The sequence below is a fragment of the Nelumbo nucifera genome, chromosome 3 (assembly GCF_055504915.1).
Source record: "Nelumbo nucifera cultivar China Antique chromosome 3, China Antique-T2T, whole genome shotgun sequence".
Lineage (NCBI taxonomy): Eukaryota > Viridiplantae > Streptophyta > Magnoliopsida > Proteales > Nelumbonaceae > Nelumbo > Nelumbo nucifera.
In genome coordinates this window covers 75,486,365-75,500,447 of record NC_142651.1, presented here as the reverse complement: position 1 = coordinate 75,500,447, position 14,083 = coordinate 75,486,365, and positions in this window count along the sequence as shown.

The following is a 14,083-nucleotide window of genomic DNA, read 5'->3' as shown; positions in this document are numbered from 1 at the left end:
TTTGTCTCAGATCTAAACCTGCGCAAATGGGCAGAAGGTGTTCTACCCGATTTGCGCGGATATGGGTTTTGGGAAATTTGTTCCCAATATTAATGGGCGAATAATCTGAAATTAATTTTACATAAATTGGATTATTATTTAGAATCGTTCTTTATGATTTTCTTGATTTATGGGCTATTCGTACAAAAGGAGATCGAAATCTTGGTTTGCGCAGGGAACCTGTGAATTTGCAATTCTTGAATTATTCTTGGTCTGTAAATAATTTTTTTTATTTTTTAGACTCAATGTATAGGTATTCGATCTGATGTAATTATTAATAGAAATAGGATTTCTACTTATTTTATTTTGGATCGAAGATGGTGGCGCAGAAAAGGAGATTCCGTAGAAAAGGAGATTTCGTAGATGGGAGAACTGCAATCTGCGATTTGTAGTTTATGAAACGGCAAATTGTGATCTAACCTCTGTTTTGCAGGATGGATTGTGCGAGCAGCCCTGATTGACTGATTCTTGTTTTTCTTTTATCAGTATTTAATTTCAGATTATTTTCTTGAATTAAAGATTTAATTAAAGATCAAACCCTAGACCCATTCGAACCAAGATTGGTTCAAATAGTTTTAACCGAATCTAGGGTTTAATCAAGGTTGAAAGTCAGCCCAAATGGCCTAAGGATTGGTGTTTAATTAAATGGTTAATTCGGCCCAACCTGTAAAGGCCCAGTTTTAAAAGGTTAAAACTGCTAAAAGCCCACTTGACATTTAAAGCTATATGGGTTGAACCATTCGGCCCATATACCTAGATAATATTAATGGTTAATATTATGGATTTAAAATGGGCTTCAAATGGGATTTACAGATGATTAATTGATTGGATCAATTTATACCTGCATGTGATGTATGGATGTGTGATGTGCTACGTACATGGGCCATAAGTACTTGGCCCATGCTCCATCGACAGTGGCTCTTGCGCACACCATGGATGAATGCACATCATTGCCACGGTGTCCCTTTTGGTCATTGGATGACCTCCCTCAGTGGTGGGCCCTACACCTCCTCGAGAGGTTACGTGCAGAACCCTAGCCGTTTTAGGCCCACCGAAATCTGGCTTTATGAAAGTCAGTGGAAGCCACTTTGGTTTGACCTAAAATAAGAGCTAGGGCGTAATTAATTGTTCCCTCCAGCTAATATGAGTGCATGTGATAGGGAGATTCATATGATGAACTTTCTTAAGGCCTTCCATCATTAGCATGAGGATGGGTCCTTTAGTAATGAGGAAACGCACCAGAAAATGGGCTATCCATTTGCTGTTGGGCTTGTCTGAGTGTTTCATAAGATGATAGGGGCGTCATAGACCGATGTGGGAGGGGCTTCACCAGAAAATGGGAACTCTCTCACGGTACCTTAGCGTTTACGAACATGATGGGTAAGCACTCACTGGACAGAAAGGTTTACCTGAAAATGGCTCTGAACCTTGTCTGACTGAGGCCAAAGGGAAAACTCATATGATGAGTGGATATGATCCTTCACAGAAAGGTGGTGGGGTTTTGCAGCTGAAACAGTTGGCTCCACGCACCCTATGTGATTTCCCACATTTCTAGAGACGACCCGTATTCTCTGTCACTGAGAAAGGAGGGAAATCTCAGAGATGAATAAATGGAAAGGGAATGTAGATTAAAATCCATATCTATGAAAAGAACATGAATCAAATTAGGTTGTGGACTGATGTTTGCTCTTTTATCCGAAAATGGCAAACGGATCATTTGCAAAATTGCTTGATGACAACAAGTTGAAGGGCCCAAAATATGCTGACTGGTACAGGAACCTTATGTTGGTCTTAACCTCTGAAAAGTTGGATAAGGTAGCCAAGAATCCTGCCCCGGATCGTCCGAGAGGTAGGGCTTCCGAGGCCCGAAGAAGAGAATACCAAGAATGGGAGGAGAAAAACTCCCTTGCCCGCTGCTATATTATTGCCTCTTTAGACAATCCTATTCAGAGGCAGTTCGATCAGATCGAACTAGCTAAGGACGTACTGGACAGTCTAAAGACAATGTACGAAGAGCAGAATCGTTCTACTCGACAAAAGGTCTTGAAACAGTTCATGACCGCGCAGATGTCCAAGGGCCAATAGGTTCACGACCATTGTCTTCAGATGATGGGCTATATCAACGAACTGGAGGCTCTTGGATCCGGGCTGGACCTGGTAACACAGATCGATGCTATTCTCAACTCTCTGCCTCCATCCTTTAATCCATTCATCATGAACTATAACATGAACAAGCTGAACGTCAGCTTGCAGGAACTCAGCAATATGTTGCAGAGGGCCAAAGAATTGATTAAAAATGATGAGCCCATTGCCATGCTTGTTGAAACTGGCAAATCAGGCAAGAAAAGGAAGGCAAAGAGAAAGCCCCAGAAGAAGGCTGCCAAACCCAAGAAACAGAGGAAGGAGAAAGGCATCAGATGCCTGTCATTTTTGCAAGAAGAGAGCCCATGATACAGTTAATCCCACGTGTCTGTGGCATTACCGACTTGGCCACATCGGTGTTGACCGAATCACAAGGTTGGTAAAGGATGGTCCTTTGGATTTTCTAACTATAGAAGATATTCCCACCTGTGAGCCTTGCCTACAAGGCAAGATGACGAAGCGACCATTTAACGGTAAGCTTGAAAGATGTACAAGCACACTTAACCTAATACATACTGATGTATGTGGTCCCCTGAGTGTTAGGACACGGAATCAACACGTGTATTTCATCACCTTCACAGATGATTTTTCACGATATGGTTACGTGTACCTAATGAGACACAAGTCTGAATCATTTGAAAAGTTCAAAGAGTTTAGATAAGAGGTCGAGAAACAGTTAGGGAGAGAAATTAAAGCCCTTCGATCAGATCTAGGTGGCGAGTATCTCTCTGACGAATTCAGGGACTACTTAAAGGACAATGGGATAGTATCACAATTAGCTCCTCCTGCTACACCACAACTTAACGGTGTTTCAGAGAGGAGGAATAGGACCTTATTGGATATGGTCCGGTCGCTTCTCATACACTCAGAGTTACCCACATCCTTTTGGGGTCACGCATTAGTGACTGCAATTTACGTGCTGAATCGGGTTCCAACCAAATCGGTTCCGAATACTCCATATGAACTTTGGACCGAAAAGAAACCAAGTGTCAGACACTTGAAGATTTGGGGTTGTCCAGCACATGTTAAAAGAATGAGTGCAGACAAGTTGGAATCCAAGACCAGCCGTTGCCTATTTGTAGGCTACTCAAAAGGCTCTGTAGGTTACCTATTCTATGACCCAAGTGAGCAGAAAGTGTTCTACAGTCAAAATGCGCAATTCTTGGAAACCGACTATATCCTGGACACCCATCGTCAGGAAGTTGTTCTTGATGAGGAGAGCTCAGGAGCAGTGGGAGATGTCCTACAAGTTCCAGGTAGTGACCAACCTAGAAGATCCACCCGGGTATCCAGGCCACCAGTCCGTTATGGTTATGACCAGGATAGTTACCTGGTGGAAACCTTGAGTAGTGAGGAGGATCCCGTGACTTACGTGGAAGCTATGTTGGACATAGATTCCTAGAAGTGGGTGGAGGCTATGAGAGCAGAGATGGACTCAATGGAGACCAATAGAGTCTGGACTCTAGTAGATCCGCCCTCTGGGGTAAAAGCAATTGGTTGCAAATGGATTTACAAGAGAAAGAAGGGCCCCGATGGTAAGGTTGAGACCTTCAAAGCTCGTCTGGTGGCGAAAGGGTACACTCAGAAAGAGGGCATCGATTATGAAGAAACCTTTTCGCCTGTGGCCATACTTAAATCCATTAGGATCCAGCTAGCTGTAGCAGCATACCATGATTATGAGATTTGGCAAATGGATGTCAAAACTGCATTCCTGAATGGAGATCTTACTGAAGATATCTATATGCAACAGTCGCAAGGCTTCATTGCTGTAGGTTAGGAGAACATGGTATGTAAACTTAACAGATCCATTTATGGAATTAAGCAAGCTTTTAGAAGTTGGAACATCCGTTTTGACTCTGCTATCAAATCGTTTGACTTCGAGCAGAATCCGGATGAACCCTGTGTCTACAGGAAATACAGTGGAGATAAGGTTACCTTCTTGGTTCTGTATGTAGATGACATTCTACTCATTGGGAATGATGTAGGAATGTTAACTACGGTGAAAGTATGGCTATCGCAGCAATTCTCCATGAAAGATCTTGGAGAAGCCTCCTATATACTGGGTCTTCGACTCTATAGAGATAGATCGAAGCGGATAATAGGATTATCCCAATCTGCTTACATTGACAAAATAGTCAAAAGATACAGCATGAAAAACTCCAAGAAAGGAAACATTCCTTTCAGGCACGGAGTCACTCTCTCCAAAAAGATGTCTCCCAAGACTTCTGAGGAGATTGATGGTATGGAAGACGTTCCCTATGCCTCTGCCGTAGGGAGCATCATGTATGCCATACTGTGCACTCGTCTTGACATTGCTCAGGCAGTGAGTGTAGTAAGCAGATTTCAGGCCAACCTAGGGCAGGAGCATTGGACTGCTGTGAAAAACATACTTAAGTACCTTCGAAGGACAAAATAGTTTTGTCTAGTATTCGGCGGTAGCTCACTACAGATCCAAGGGTATACAGATGCCGATTTCCAGTCAGATCCAGATGATAGAAAGTCAACATCTGGATATGTTTTCACGATAGGATCGTGTGCTGTTTGCTGGAAAAGCAACAAACAGGGGTCCACTGCAGACTCCACGACTGAGGTCGAGTACATTGCCGCAAGTGAGGCTGCCAAGAAGTCGTGTAGATGAAAAAATTCGTTCACAAGTTGGGAGTAGTTCCGTCCAGCACATCACCCATCCCATTGTTGTGTGACAACAATGGAACCATTGCTCAGGCTAAGGAGCCACGAGCCCACTCGAAGTCGAAGCACATCGAGAGGAAGTACCACGTATTGCGGGTGATTGTTAGTAGAGGGGGCATCTTGATTCAGAAGGTAGCGTTAGCGGAAAACGTAGCAGACCCATTGACGAAACCACTATCATAGAAAGTGTTTGAGAAACACGTGGAAAGCATGGGACTTCGGCTAGTACCTGATTGGACCTAAGTGCAAGTGGGAGCTGTTAGACAGTTTTGTATGCCCTTAGCTTCAATCAAAATGATGTACTTTATGAGTTTATTGTAAATGAATAAAAGTGCATATTTGATTTGTGTTCCCTCGGTATGTTTCTGTGTAATACCGTTAAACTGGACACTTGATGAGACTCGTGTTAGTTTAGAATGTTCACAGCTAGTGGATCGGTCTGGGGAGACCTATCCTGACAAGGTTGACACTGTGGTGCCACCAAGTCGGTTGGGGTGGCCTGTCTCAGCTGCCAGGGTGAGACCCTAGGCACATACAGTGTAGGATTAATTGAATCTTTGAACTGGACCAGATTTCCAGTATTGCCCTAGACCTTGGAGATTGATGGGCAAAACTGGAAAATTACACCCGACCCCTAGACTCGATTATGATACTGCACTAGGTGTCGGATTGGGCTGTCTTTGATGTACCAATCTGTGAGATCCTTAGCGGGGGTCAAAACCTGGGTATGTTGGGATAGTCCGAGAATTCATCTGAGTGGGTGATCATAGTGACAGGATCAGCCCCTTTGTCGGACAAAGGTAATGATCGGGGATGCACTCTCACTGATGGAAACCAAGACTACCATCAGCCAATTTCAACCGTTGAGATTTGTTTTGCAAAGTATATTTTATATGAAATATAAAAGTATATATATTATGGTTTCTCAAATGTTTGCAAGAAGGTTTTAATTCCCGGGATCCATATAAGTAGAGAGTGCAACACTGTTCCTTGCAGCCGAGGGAGAGGTCCTCTCTTGTCGGGCAGTGTATGATCATTATGGGTTGAGAGGTTAAGTGTAAGACCATTGAGGATAATACCTGATGGGCTAATCTTGCATCTGCCCACAATCTCTGGGTGTTACAAGGAGGATTGGCCCAGGGACCACTTAGGGTAAGTGTTGGGCCCATAGAGCCCATTCGATGGGTTTCAGGGAGTGCACTGTCTTTTAACAATGTATTCGACCAGGCCTTGTAACAAAGGCTGGGCAGAACCCATGTGGCTGATGTGTAGATCAATGCTTGGGTCCCACGCCATACAAGGAAGCCCAACTGGGCAGCAGTTAGGACGGTTAAGTGAAAACATAAGCTTAATGGGCCTAAAGCCCATTTCGAATTGGGCTATTTATTTAGTTAATTAAATGGGCGAATTTTGAGATAGAATTAGCAGATAGGATAGGGTCTTGACCCTATCCACTCAGAGAGTCCAGATCTGAATGTGATTTAGATCTAGAAATCTCCTAATGAGATTAGGAGAAAGCTAATCTAATCTGCAGATAAGATAAGGGTTTGTCCCTATCACCTAAAGAGAGGTCTTATCCAAATGATTTGGATAAGCTACTCCTAATTGGATTAGGAGCTGATCTTTTAGGTTAACAAAAGAAGGAGGGGGCGGCAGCCTTAAGAGACACACATCAAATTTTCTTTAGTGCTGAAATCAAGAAGAGAGAATTCTGCACCCTGCGAATACTCTCTTGCCGCCTCCCTGTTCTTGCCACCCTGTTTGCCAGTTTGATCTCCAGTTGTGGGAGAAGTCAAGATTCGATCTTGAGATCAGTTCTTTGAGAAAGAATTGATAGGAAGCTGTGCTCACGTGCCATCCTGCTGATTCTTGTGAAGGACAGAGTTCTTGGAGAAGAACACTGCTGATTCTGCTCCATCTTGCACTGCGCCATCTTCACTGGGAGCAGTCTTTGGATCATTCCTTGGGTGTGAACACCTCCATTGGGAGATACTACTTCTCCGTATCAGGTATTATTCTCTTCTACTCCTTTTGGTTCAGATCTGGTTCAGTTTAAGGTTGAAGAATGATCCTTGAAAATATGATTTTCTAAATAGGGAATGTGATTCCCAGTTGAAGGGAGAGAAAAATTTTTGAAATTCGCCCCTTATTCCGCAATCTTTGGGCGTCCATGGGATGGATCTCTCATCCCTTCACCCACGCCATACAAGGAAACCCAACTGGGCAGCAGTTAGGAAGGTTAAGTGAGTACATAAGCTTAATGGGCCTAAAGCCCATTTCGAACTAGGCTATTTAATTAGTTAATTATGGGACGAATTCTGAGATAGATTAGCAGATAGGGTAGGGTCTTGATTCTATCCACTCAGAGAGTCCAGATCTGAATGTGATTTAGATCTAGAAACCTCCTAATGAGATTAGGAGAAAGCTAATATAATCTACAGATAAGATAAGGGTTTATCCTTATCACCTGAAGAGAAGGCTGATCCAAATATGATTTGGATATGCAGCTCCTAATGGGATTAGGAGCTGATCCTTTAGGATTAACAAAAAGAAGGGGGCGGCAGCCTAAAATAAGACACACATTCAGATCCTCTTGAGTGCTGAAATCACAAGATGAGAGAATTCTGCACCTTGCGAATACTCTCTTGCCGCCTCCTTACTGCCCCTGCCATTACCTTCAGTTCGATCTCTAGTTCTTGGGAGAAATCAAGATCTGATCTTGATACAAATCTTTTGGGAAAAGATTGATTGGAGTTGTACTCACAAGCCATTCCAGTTGATTCTTGCGAAGGGTCAAGTTCTTTTGGAAGAACATTGCTGATTCTGCTCCATCCTGCACTGCGCCATCTTCAGTGGGAGCAGATTTTGTATCCTTCCTTGGGTGTGAACACCTCCATTGGGAGATACTGATTCTCCATATCAGGTACATCCTCCCTCCTACTCCTTTTGGTTCAGATCTGGTTGGTTCAGATCTGGTTGGGTTCATTGTTCAAGATTGATCCTTGAAAAATATGCTTTTCTAAATAAGGAATGCGATTCCCAGTTGAAGGGAGAGAAAATTTTTGAAATTTGCCCCCTTACTCCGCAAGATCTGGGCATCCATACGATGGATCTCTCATCCCTTCATTTTCACGCGCACAGTGCGGCCGAGGGCCTTATCCGAGGTGCTCGCCAATTTGGAGAGGGTGTCGGCTCGGGAGTTCTCAGCTCACGGGACTTGTTGAGAGAGAAGCATTGGAAGTGGCGGGATAACTCTTGAACTTTGGCGATGTACTTAGCCATGCTTTGTTTTCTAGCTTCGTACTCACTGTTGACTTGATTCACCACCAGCTATGAGTCGTTGAGGACTTCGACGTGCTTGGAACCGAGGTTTCGGGCGAGCTACAACCCCACCAAGAGGGCTTCGTACTCGGCTTCATTATTGGATGTAGGGAACTCGAATCTCAGCACATACTCTATGATGACATTGTCGGGGGTTTGGAGAATGAGGCCCGCTCCACTCCGCTTGGTGTTGGATGAACCATCGACAAAAAGTCTCCACGCGGGGGTGACCTCCTCGGTCGGTCATTCTTATTCTGGCTCATCTTCGCGAGGTTGGCCGAGGGGCCTAATGAAAGTGCTTTCTATTACGAAGTCAGCCAAGGTTTGCACTTTGATCGCGGGCCTCAGCTGGTATTGTATGTCAAACTCCGACAATTCTATTGCCCACTTAATCAGGTGTCCAAAAGTCCTTGTCTTGGAAAGGACGGCCCTAAGGGGCTGATATTTCAGGACCACTATGGAGTGGGCTTGGAAATACGGTCTGAACTTTCTGGCCAAGGTGACGAGGGCGTAAGCTAGCTTTTCCACTTCGGGGTACCGGGTCTCGGCGTTGCTGAGGACCTTGCTGACATAGTATATAGGTCTCTGGACTCCATCATCTTTCACCAGGACCAAGCTGACAGCCTCATCTCAGGCTAATAGGTACAAATACAGGGTTTCCCCTAATACTAGCCGAGTGAGGAGCAGGAGTGGGGCGAGGTATATCTTGAGCTCATTGAAGGCACGCTGGTACTCTTTCGTCCACTAGAAATCTTTCTGATTCTTGATGGCATGGAAGAAGGGAAGGCAGTGGTCTACCAACTTCGACATGAAACGACTGAGGACGGCTATCCTACCGGTGAGTCTCTAAGTCTCCTTTACTGACCGAGGGGGTGCCATGTCTAGTATGGCTTGTACCTTGCTTGGATTGGGTTCAATGCCCCTTTGAGTGATGACAAAGACTAATAATTTCTCTAAGGTAACCTCGAAGGCACACTTGCTCAGGTTGAGCTTCATGTTGAATTTACGCAGAGTATAATAGGTCTCGACTAGGTCCAAAGTGTGTGCTTTAGACTTCAGGCTCTTCACCACCATGTCCTCCACGTAGGCTTTGACATTCCTCCCTATTTGATTCTTGAAAATCTTGTTGACAAGGCACTAGTAAGTGGCCCCTATATTCTTAAGGCCAAACGACATTACCTTGTAGCAATACATGCCGTGCTCAGTGGTGAAAGATGTATTTTCCTCGTCGTTGGGGTGCATCTGGATCTGGTTGTACCCAGAGAAGGCATCCATGAAGCTGAGTAGTGCATACCTTGCAGTGGCATCGACGAGGTGGTATATCCTCGGCAAAGGAAAACTGTCCTTCAAGCAGGCTCTGTTAAGGTCTCACGGATGATGCCGGCATCGAGTAGCTTATCAACTTCCTCTCCTATAGCCTTCCATCATTAGGGTGCAAAGTTCCTCTTCTTTTGCCAAACTGGCTTAGAGCTTGGGTCCACGCTCAGCCAGTTCAGATAGGCGTTCAGGGGGGAGGTTGGGCCCGATGCGAACTGTCCTTTCTAGGGCTGACTCATCCAAGAGAACCGAGATGAGGTCCTCAGCTGGTTGGCCTTGGCTCGGTGGTTCTTCCTGGGGGTCGAGGCCATCCAGTGATAGGGCCTCCTTATTCTTTCCTTTTAGCATTGCCATGTAGCATTGGTGGGCGATCTGTTGGTTCCCACGAATGACTCCGATGCCGTGCTCGGTGGAAAACTTAAGGGCCAAGTGATAAGAGGACGTGGCTGCCCCTAGTGCATGAAGGGTTGGTCTTCCCATTATCGCATTATAGGGAGAGGCAACCTTCACCACTAGGAACTCATGCATCCAAGTCACCTGGTGTGGCGCTGTCCCTACCGTGATGGGTAGAATAATCTTTCCTTCCGGCCGAGTGACGCTACCGGAGAAGTCGACGAGGGGAGCGTCAGTCGGCTGGAGTTGCTCTAGCGCGAGCTTCATTCTCTAATAGATGTCGTACAAAATGATATCGGCTAACAAGCCACTATCCACCAAGTTCTTCTTCACCATAAAATTGGAGATGATGGCTGTGACCATGAGAGCATCGTTGTGGGGGATAGATAGTAACCCCCTCTAAGTCCTCGTCAATAAAGATGAGGGCATGTGGACAACTCAGCCTCTGCGGAGCATTCGGGTACTTCTTCTTCTTCAGGGCAGGCTCCTGGATGTTGAGCTACCTGGCGTAGGCTTTTCGAGCTGAAGCTGAGGCTCCACCCAAGACCATGCCCCGGCAATGACATCGGTGACGCCTGCCACTTGTTGGTGTTGCTGTTGTTCCTGGGATGACGAGGCGCCGACCTCTCCTCCGACGAACTGCTTGAGGTGTCCTTAGTGGATGAGGGACTCTATTTCATTCTTTAGATCGTAGAAGTCCTCGGTATCATGCCCGGTGCCACGGTGGTACTTGTAGTACTTTGTAGAGAGTTGAGTGGCGTGTAGTCCTTGTAGGCCAAGGCCAGAGCTGGTGGCTTCTTGTTATCTTTGCCGCCATTGTTGCAAGGGTGGCGCTGGTCTCCACCTTTCCTCTTCTTCTCCAGGAGCCCGTCGTGGTGCTTGGCTGCCCTTTTTTGGTTATCCCTAGCCGAAGCCTCTTCGGTCACGATGTATTTTTGGGCCTTTTTGATGAATTCGAGTTTAGTCTTCGGTGGGATCTTAGAAACCGAGCACTTGAGAGCCGAGTCAGGGCGGAGTCTGTTGATCGCTGCATGTATGGAGACCATAGGGTCGATGTCTCAAACTTTGAGCTCTTCCTTAAAGCGGTTGATGTAAGACCGCAGGCTTTCACCCGGCTCCTGTTTGATCAACATTAGAGAGACTACGCTCTTCTGGCATCGTCTACAGCTGATGAAGCAGGCGGGGAACAAGGTTGTAAATTTGCTCCCATGAGCTGATTGATCAAGGAGGAAGGCTGGAGAACCAGCGGCGAGCAGCCTCCCTGTAGGTAGCCTGGAAGGTCCGGTACGTCAAGGCGTCAGAATAGCCGTATAGTATCATGAGTGCCCTAAAACCCTCCAGGTGGTCATCGGGGTCAGTGTTTCCATCGTATGTCTCCAGTGTGGGAGCCTTGAAGTGTGGTGGGAGAGGGGGTTGCGGGAGAGCTCTCTCCCGAGATGCTCGGGAGTTCATGGCACTCGGGACCAGAGTCTGAAAATGAGATGTTAAGATTACCTAAAAGAGGGTGAAATGTCCCGAAGAAGGGGAGAAGTAAAAAAGTTTTGGAGAGTTGAGAGTTGGGGAGTTGCGTTCACTAGAGAGCAAGGTCGTCTAGGTTCAAATGGAGAAGAAAGTCACCGCCAAGGCCCCTGCATTCACTCGGGGAGAGGCTCTAAGATGATTTCCGGGGTGAATGCGTCCATGCGTCCTGCGGAGTTGTTGTGACTGGTTGAGGCATCGGCTCGACTCTCTTTAACCTGGCAGAGCTCCTCCTTGACGGCCCCAATCTCAGCTCGCAACTTGACAAGCCTTGGGTCAGCACGGGCATGGGCCCTTTTTCTGTCTTCGTGGACCTAAGGGGTGTCGGCTCGGACTCCCGAATACTCTGAAACAGGGTCGCACGCTCCTCTACGGGCGCGACGATCATTCTGAATGTCCCTGAGGTCTGAGACGGGAGGTGGAGTGGGGTGGCGTCGGCATGGGCATCTAGGGCAGTTGAACTGCCCGCCATCCTCCTTGGGGGCCTCGTTGCATGCTGCTTCGATGATTGATGACTATCTTCGAATTGAGCGGGCATGCTCTCCCTTCGACTTGGAGGACAGATATTCCTTTGTGGTGAATCTGGGAGGCGATTGTTGCCCGATTCTGACGGTTTGGCCAACGGATTACCATGGCCGAGGGCCGGTACCTCGATGTTCTTGTGTCAGCCCTGATTCTTTGACACCCCAACGGGGCGGTCGCCTTGAGAGGAACCTCCTACTCGGGGATAGACTTTCTCCATTCGTTGGGTGAGGCGGTCCAAATGATCGAGGATGGCCTGAAACTACTCGTAGGTAACCAGGTTTGGATTGTTCCTAGCTCTCCTCACCATGACCTCCAAGCTTAAAGGGGGTTTGGATCTAAAGTGTTATTATTGTTATCCTGAAGTGGGGGTCGTCTTAGCAACCACCTTCCCACAGATGACGCCAATTGTTGTCGCATGGATTGGCCAAGATCAACGAGATAAATTCACTCTTTAGGTTCTGAAGGTTGGCCGAGGATCCCAAGGCTTCAGAAAGTGTTGCCTGAAGCTGAGGCGAAGTGCTCCTTCTGAGGACTATGGTGCCCGAGGACCACAAGCCGAGGCGAAGTTTCTGGTGACCAAAGTGGCTGCAAGGCAAGGAGTGTCAGAGGCCTCAAAGTAGATGCCCGAGGCGGAGGCTCCGATGCTCAAGTTAGTATGAGGTGTAAAGCAGGGGAGAGTGGGAAAGTGCCCCTAGGTAGATTCCTCGGATGCACTAGATCTCCCTGAATTAATGCTAGGTAGACAATGTAGGTGTAGAAAGTAAATGAGTGAGTGATGTTGGAGTCACTCCGTTCCAGCCCCTTTTAAGGGGTGGTTACCTCTTATTTATACTTGAGTGTGCTGGTGGTATGTGAAGATGAACACCTCGAATGAGAGCCGTACGGGGTCAGGCTACAGGCCCAAGCAGTACGCCCGATAGTAGGCGTTAGTGGATTGGGCCAAGCTAACCCACATCAGCCATCATATTGAATTGTTGAAGAAATTGGTTTGGGTGATAAGTTCCTACCTACATGCACCCCTTCTTATCAAGGTAGTCAGTCATGCCTGACCAAAGGATAAGACGTGTAGTAGCTACTTTGGAATCCTTCATTGACACTGTGCATTATTGATCGGGATCACCTCAATCCTCCACATCTTTCTCCAAGAATTAAAAAAGGATTTGTGTGTTTCATTAGCACCGCATAAGGGTAATAATTGAAGAACCCTGTCCCATAGATCTACTGCTCGAGCTACTCAAACCCAAAACTCTTACCTAGCTCATTGTGTTCAACCATCTTTTACCTTTGCAAACATCCAAATACACATTTTCAGAGTTGTCCCCATGAAGAGTGGGCATATGCCCCACTAGGGTTGTACAGCATGCGGCATGAAATCCAACTTAAACCACTCACAAATATACACAATGAGGAAGGAAGTAAAGACATACAACGACACCCACTTGGCACTTGCAACTCGGGGCCATCAATTGATGAATAGTGTCATCCATTTGGTCATATAGGTAACTGAGAAACATGGATGCCAAAGGAAGCATGTAACCACCATGGAAAGGGGAGCGAGTGTCATTCAAATCCCATAATTAGGATTTTTGGGGAATAGAAATAATGATACAACATACAAAATAAATGAAGCGAAATGAAATTGGCCATCTCCATTCCTAACCAAAACATTTATCCTATCCTAATGCTCGAACTAGTGCTTAATCCATCCATCCAATGACATCTTCCCTCAGGCCGATGTTGCTTCGACCTTAGCTTTATAGTTCTACTACTCCGCCATCAAGTCTACTTAGACCTCAAGTAACTCATAGAGGATTGAATCCCCATGTTGCAAGTATAGTATTGACATAACTCCCCTCAAAGTCAAAGTCAGTAGAGTAGCAACATCCTCTATTGAAATACTGAACTCTCTAAATGACCCAATGAATGTATGGGTCCTACAACACCAATGTGCAAGTAGGGATTCCATGAAGTCAACCCCTACGCCACCAGGTAGATGCATGAAGCAATCTACCAACCTTAACAGACAAGCAAAATGAAGAATGCAAAACATGGGATTCTCCAAAACATACGTCACCCAACTTGTAAAACTTGGCGATCTCTGTCTTGAGTTCAAGGCAACGGTATGAGACTAACCTTT